A 6,000-nucleotide genomic window follows, 5' to 3' on the forward strand; every position below is an offset into this window, starting at 1 on the left:
GCAGGAGAAACTCTGTTTTATTTGCTTTTCACTTTCAGGCAGTTAGAATGCATTCATTCAGCAACAACTGTCATACAGCTTTTAAAATTGACAGAATCAGCTTCAGTCCCCGCAGACATTGATATAATAAGCTGGGTATCGTCTAGGTATGAACATTAAAAACTCCTTACTTATAGAAATTTCCAATTTGCATCTGGCTCTCCTCAAAGCAGGCCTCCAGTTATAAGGCTACACACAAGCACAAGAAAGTTCACACCCCACCTATTCTGTTCTCTCTGAAATGGCTATTGCATGAAAGTAAATTATATCTTCAAACTAGCTTTCATTATGCATAAAGACATGCTTTTGGCATGCCCCTATCTACCTTGCTCGGAAATTGATCATCCTGGGCAGACAACTCCTCCTACAGAGCAGGGGCAACTGTTTCTATGAAACAACATGATTAAGAAGGCCAAACCTCCCAAAAAAACAAACTTCAGTTATTGTGTTGAACTCTATCCCACTGGATTTTAAGACAATTCCATCCTATTATTTTTTTAAAAACACAGAAACCTGCTATTTCTGCTTCAGCTTCCACTATGAAAGACCGTTTTCACTTTGCTGTTGTTAGACAGTGTATACACATTCCATTGCCTTTATGTAAATGTTTCACACCATTACATTTATTATTCTTAGTGCATTTAATTATGAAGATGCTAAAAAAAACTGATAAATGTTAGCCAAAGCCATTAAGTCAAGTATTTTTTTTATTTCTGGAGGGGTCCTAGGTGGGTTGGAATGAGCTCTTCCTACGAGTAGCAGGGTCAGTACTGATTTGCAAAAAGGCAGCAGCCTCTGTCCTGAGTGGCTCCGTGGGTGCAAAACAATGGGTTGGAATGCTACCCAGAATGATTGGTAGTGGTTTAGACTATTTACAAACATTCCCGCAATTACCTTAACACAAACGTCTACCAAGCACTGTGTGGGAGACATTCAATCGCCAACTTTAGGGTTCTCTCCTTGGGAAAAGCAATAGGCATTATAAATGCCCCATTCTTACATGGTATGGCATAGAAGCCAGTACTGTTTATTCCACTGAGGTGGCTCTGCATCATTGGCATCCAAAATTTAGCGTCGGTGAGCCAAACTATAAGCTAAAAATGAGCCCATCGATCGATTAAAATCTAATGTGCATTTCTCTGTTACTGACTGTAGCGTGCACCGGGCGTTGCCACGGTGGGCCGGAAGGGTGGGTGCCGGTTTTGTTACAGGTGGCCGGTTTTGCAGCAATATTGGCCGCCTGTTACGAAAAGCGGCAGCGGGTGTGGGGCTTCCCACTCGCAATCCCCCCCCCCCACACTCCCTACCCCTTGCCCCTTCGGGCTGGTCGAGGTGATTTCAGTTCCCAGTGCGGCCGTGCTCTGTTATTGCTGGTTGTTTCGAATGATGTATTTCGCACAGAGAAAAAGGGATGGTTTGGGCACACCTCCTCTAAGACCTATATGGTAATAATTATTATAATCAAAAAGCAGCATAGTTTCATTTGGTTGAAACAACATGCTTTATTTGCGTGAAAATGGCTGCAGGAAAGGAGAGGGAACTCCTACTTCAACTATCAACCTGCAATGCGCCTGCTCTATGACTGGTATTGAGGAAAAACGAGGCGAATCCCCAGGTATAATAGCTTTCTGGAAATATTCTCTCCAGCTTAAGGTCATAAAAAGGGCCAGCTTGTGACAGATGGAATGCAATTACAGCAGCTAATTTAAATCTGCACCAGCTGCAGTATAATATCAACTTTTCCCACTGGCCCCATATCGCCATCCTAAACCTATTTCCATACAATTCCTGCAGCTCTAGAGGCCTGGTCGCATTTTCTATCTTCGTTGCTACATTTCTTCAGGAAAACCACAGGTGTTACTTCTTTGTCTGCACCAGGTATGTGGCTTAAAAATGCAATAAAAAATCCCTGAAACCTTGAAGTTTCTCTGATGAGACAACCTTGTTTGCGTTGATATAAGTGAGAGATACCTGTACCATGTGTCTCATTATAGTGACAGTGGACTAAAAGGAGTGGGTGTAGGTTATGCCTTTCCAAAGTAAGGGCAACATACTTATAGAGCAATTAATGATACTGCAGGAACACTTAATAAACTGTTAAAACTCTGTGAAAAGCAAATAGCAATTTTGACAGTGGAAAAGCTATGGTAGAAGTTGTCAGTAAATCAATCCTCTGACATTAGGCACCAATAGGACAACTGGACCATTGGCTGTGCAGAGTGAAATTACAGCAATCACGTACATGAGATTGCATGCCATAATATAGAGTTTTATATATCCTGCCTAAACATGCTCTGCAAATGATTTGCATGGCTGTTGTGCAAGTTATGGATTCTGATTCCAACCACAACTAGAATTTCTGTTCTGTTTCCATTATAGACTGCAAACATATCTGTAACCATAATTGGTTTTAGGTATATATGTATAATAAAAAATATAAACTAGTGGCCACCACTGGGTAGTTATAGTTAGGTCAGCCGTTCCATAGTTGTTTTTATTGGAAATAAAGCAATACCAGTCAGAGATATAACAGTGATCAATACACAATCAGACACATGTTGTCTACAAACTTTACCAATCAAAATCTCGGCCTTACTCAGCCATCCGTATCCCTCCTGGCCCATCGGAGTTCCGTCATTTCCATTTCTGTGGTCGGCGAGACACACCCCTATAAACATTTCACTTTTCCCACTTTTTATCCCACTTCTTGGGGCAACCTCTGGACTTGAAAACCTCTTTTTCTGCGACCATACACTTATCTAGGTCCCTTGCCCAGTTTCCGGAAGATGGAGTGACAGCTGCTCCCCACTTTGTAGCTATGTTCCGTTTTACCAATGTGTATCCCAGTGCGACCCACTGCTGCTCCACTTCGGTAAGATCTGTCGCCTCCCAAATGTTGAGGAGCCCCAACTGTGGAGTCAGTGTGATGTCTTTTTGTAGTGCTCGTTGCATGTGCTGTGTAGCCCTCTCCCATAAGGCCTGTTTACTAGGCGAACATTCCCATATGATGTGATAAAAGGTTGCCTCCCCGTTCCAACAACGGAGACACAAAGAGTCTTGTCAGCTCCCAATCTTAGCAAGGGTGATACCTATGAGGTATGTTCCATGAAGGACCTTTAGTTGAACAAGGCGGAGCCTGAGAGGGATAGCCACTTCCCTGGGGGACATCAGTGCAGTTAGCCAGTCATCATCCTCAAGCTGCCCCAGATCCGCTTGCCATTTATCTCTGAGGGATTGAAACGGGTCTGGTAGATTATTGCAGAGCTTCCGGTATGTAAGCGACACTGCTTTTTTTGGCAGTGGTTCAGAGAGGAGACGATCCTCGAGGGGAGATGATTCCCGCAGTTCCTCAGCACCCTGGAGATCTGTTGTGAGAGCGTGACAAATCTGGAGATAACGAAAGACCTCTCTCTGTGAGAGTTGATACTCCTCTCTCTGTTCTGTAAATTGCAGTATTTTACCCTTTTTCCACAGGTGACTGTAAGGATTTGATGTTTACTTTAGAATGTATGAGGTCATTGATGACATAGGATGGAACCTGGAGTTTGAAGAGCAACAGCTGGTGAGCTGTGCTGAGCTGGAGATGTTGTTATGTTATGTTAAGCCGAACTTTTTGAGCGCACGGCTACCCCAAAAGGGTGTCCCGGCGCTTTAGCAAAGAGGCCCAGAGAAACAGGAAACCAAAGGCAAACCTACTACAGTCACAGCGGATTACTTGGTAAAGAGCAGAGTCTTCAACTCCTTCCTGAAAGCCAGGAGGTTGTTCGCTTTCCGAAGGGAAAGTGGGAGCTCGTTCCACAAGCAGGCTGTCACGTATTGGAAGGAACGACCTCCCATCCGAACACGTTTGACCACAGGCACCTCCATTTTAGCCAGGTCCGCCGACCTCAGCAACCTCCGCGGCACATAGAAAGCAATACGCTTCCTCAGATAGTTAGGGCCAATTGCATGGAGGGCTTTAAATGCCAGAGTGAGGAGCTTAAATCTGATTCTCCCCAAAATTGGCAGCCAGTGCAGCCTAGCCAGGAGCGCAGAGGCGCTAGCTCTCCTGGGCAGCCCATAGATGGCTCTGGCCGCCGAATTCTGGGCAATCTGCAGTCTGGATAACAGATACTTAGGTAGGCCTGCAAAGAGTGCATTAGCATAGTCCAGGCGGGAGCCCACAAGCGCCTGGACTACATTCCTACGATACTGCAGATGCTGTTGAGTTCAACCTGTAAATCAATATATTGATCCTAAACTTCAAGATTCAAGGGTACATGAATCTTTAGATTGGCGACGAGTTAAAGAGGCTACAGGAAAAAGAAAAGAAATTCAAAGAAAAGAAAAGTCAAGGCTGTGCAAGGGGCAGACGTCAGCATCTTCACCCTTGGAAAATATATGGACTGCAAAACTCAGGCAAGTGAGACTCATAGAACTGAATATTGATGAGACATTTTCCTTATGTCTTTAATCGCTATATTTTCAATTTCGTTGATTTCACCGTTAACTACGCAAATTGCAGCGCGAGCATTGTGCAAGGTTCATTAAACAATGGATGAGCGCGTGTACTTCAGCGTGTGAGGCAGCGCGTGCACTTCAGCGCGTGGGACATTGCGAGTATTTCAGCGCGTGTACCACACATATACCTCAGCGTGTACCTTGACCCTCGTATCACCCCATTAACAAGAATCATCAGCGAAGCACAAATAAATGTAATTTAAATGCTTACAGTGCGCGTTGTGAATCACGTTAACACCTAATGAAATAACGGCGATTTAAGTGATTCGAGCATGTGAAGTGCGCACATGAATACATCTTCATCAGACAATTCAAAGCACAACTATATGCGAATTCAAGTTTCACTTTCATCTGAACGAGCACATTACCAGAAATAACCGAAGAGAAGAGAAGAATGTCACACGGAGCACGCCTGACGTCACTTACCTTGTGTGGGCGTTTTTGATAGCATACTCGGCCTCTGCAAATGTTGGAAATAATATTCAAATTGTAATTGCAAGGGAATTGCAATTTCTTTCGGCGATTTCAATCGGAGTGTACATCTCCTACCCTTACAAGGAGCAGCAGCTTTCCTATCGTCTGATCCCAGGAAGTGAAAAGAAATAATTAGAGGAAAGACCCTTTCAGAAAATAGGAAAATTAGAGGAATGAACCTTATTCTGTATAAAGTAAGGTCTGCAAGAAGAAGGAACAGCATAAAATGAAAAAAGAAGGAATATTGGAAAGCAAATTTTCTTGTTTCACATTTTTATGTTAGTTTATTATATTATATTGTTATTTTAAGCAATTACTTTAGTTTGTTTCGTTGCCTCATCATGGGTGATCAATCTATGTCTTCACCTCCACCTTTTCTGTCATCGCCTGGTGAACCACCTGTACCTTGGAAACAGTGGAAGAAACTCTTTGTAACTTATCTTTTAGCAATTGGTGGTGATCGTTACGGACCTCTCAGGCGACAAGCAATATTGCTTCACCATCTCGGGATTGAAGGAAGGAGGATATATGAAGATTTGCCTGAAGTGTCTTTGGGCATGGGTGATGGACAACCAAACTATGTGTATGAGATGTCTATGCAAATGCTTGAGACCGAATTTACTCCTTAAACAAATTTTGTATTGAAACGACATAAATTCTTCTCTAGAGTGCAGAAACAAGATGACGACATAGCATCTTATGTCGCTACCTTAATGGGTTTGTCTTTGTCATTTCAATTTGAGCAGTTGACTGATTCCTTAATTAGAGATCAAATAGTTAGATGTAAGAATAACAAAAGGATTAAAGAAAGGTTGTTAATGAAAGATCGTAATTTATATGAAACTATCAAAATTGCTAAAGGAATGGAACACACAGCAGTATGGCTGAAAGAAATTTATAGTTCAAGTGGTGACAAAAAGGAAACTCTGGTTGCTGAGGTAGGAACAGTACAAGGTAAAGAAAAAAGTAATGTGAAAGTGGGAATAG

At 42.8% G+C, this 6,000-nt stretch overlaps 1 long non-coding RNA gene across 1 annotated transcript in view; it reads right to left on the minus strand.

Annotated features, from left to right (window-relative positions):
- The window catches only part of LOC146870251 (uncharacterized), a 119,375-nt gene extending 114,266 nt beyond the window's left edge, over positions 1 to 5,109 (minus strand). Inside the window, exon 1 of the long non-coding RNA XR_014959365.1 lies at positions 4,966 to 5,109. This is a non-coding gene — a long non-coding RNA (uncharacterized LOC146870251). The remainder of the gene's footprint in view (positions 1 to 4,965) is intronic.
- Between the last annotated feature and the right edge of the window lie 891 nt (positions 5,110 to 6,000).

This window comes from Triturus cristatus, chromosome 1_1, assembly GCF_964204655.1.
Source record: "Triturus cristatus chromosome 1_1, aTriCri1.1, whole genome shotgun sequence".
Classification (NCBI taxonomy): Eukaryota; Metazoa; Chordata; class Amphibia; order Caudata; family Salamandridae; genus Triturus; species Triturus cristatus.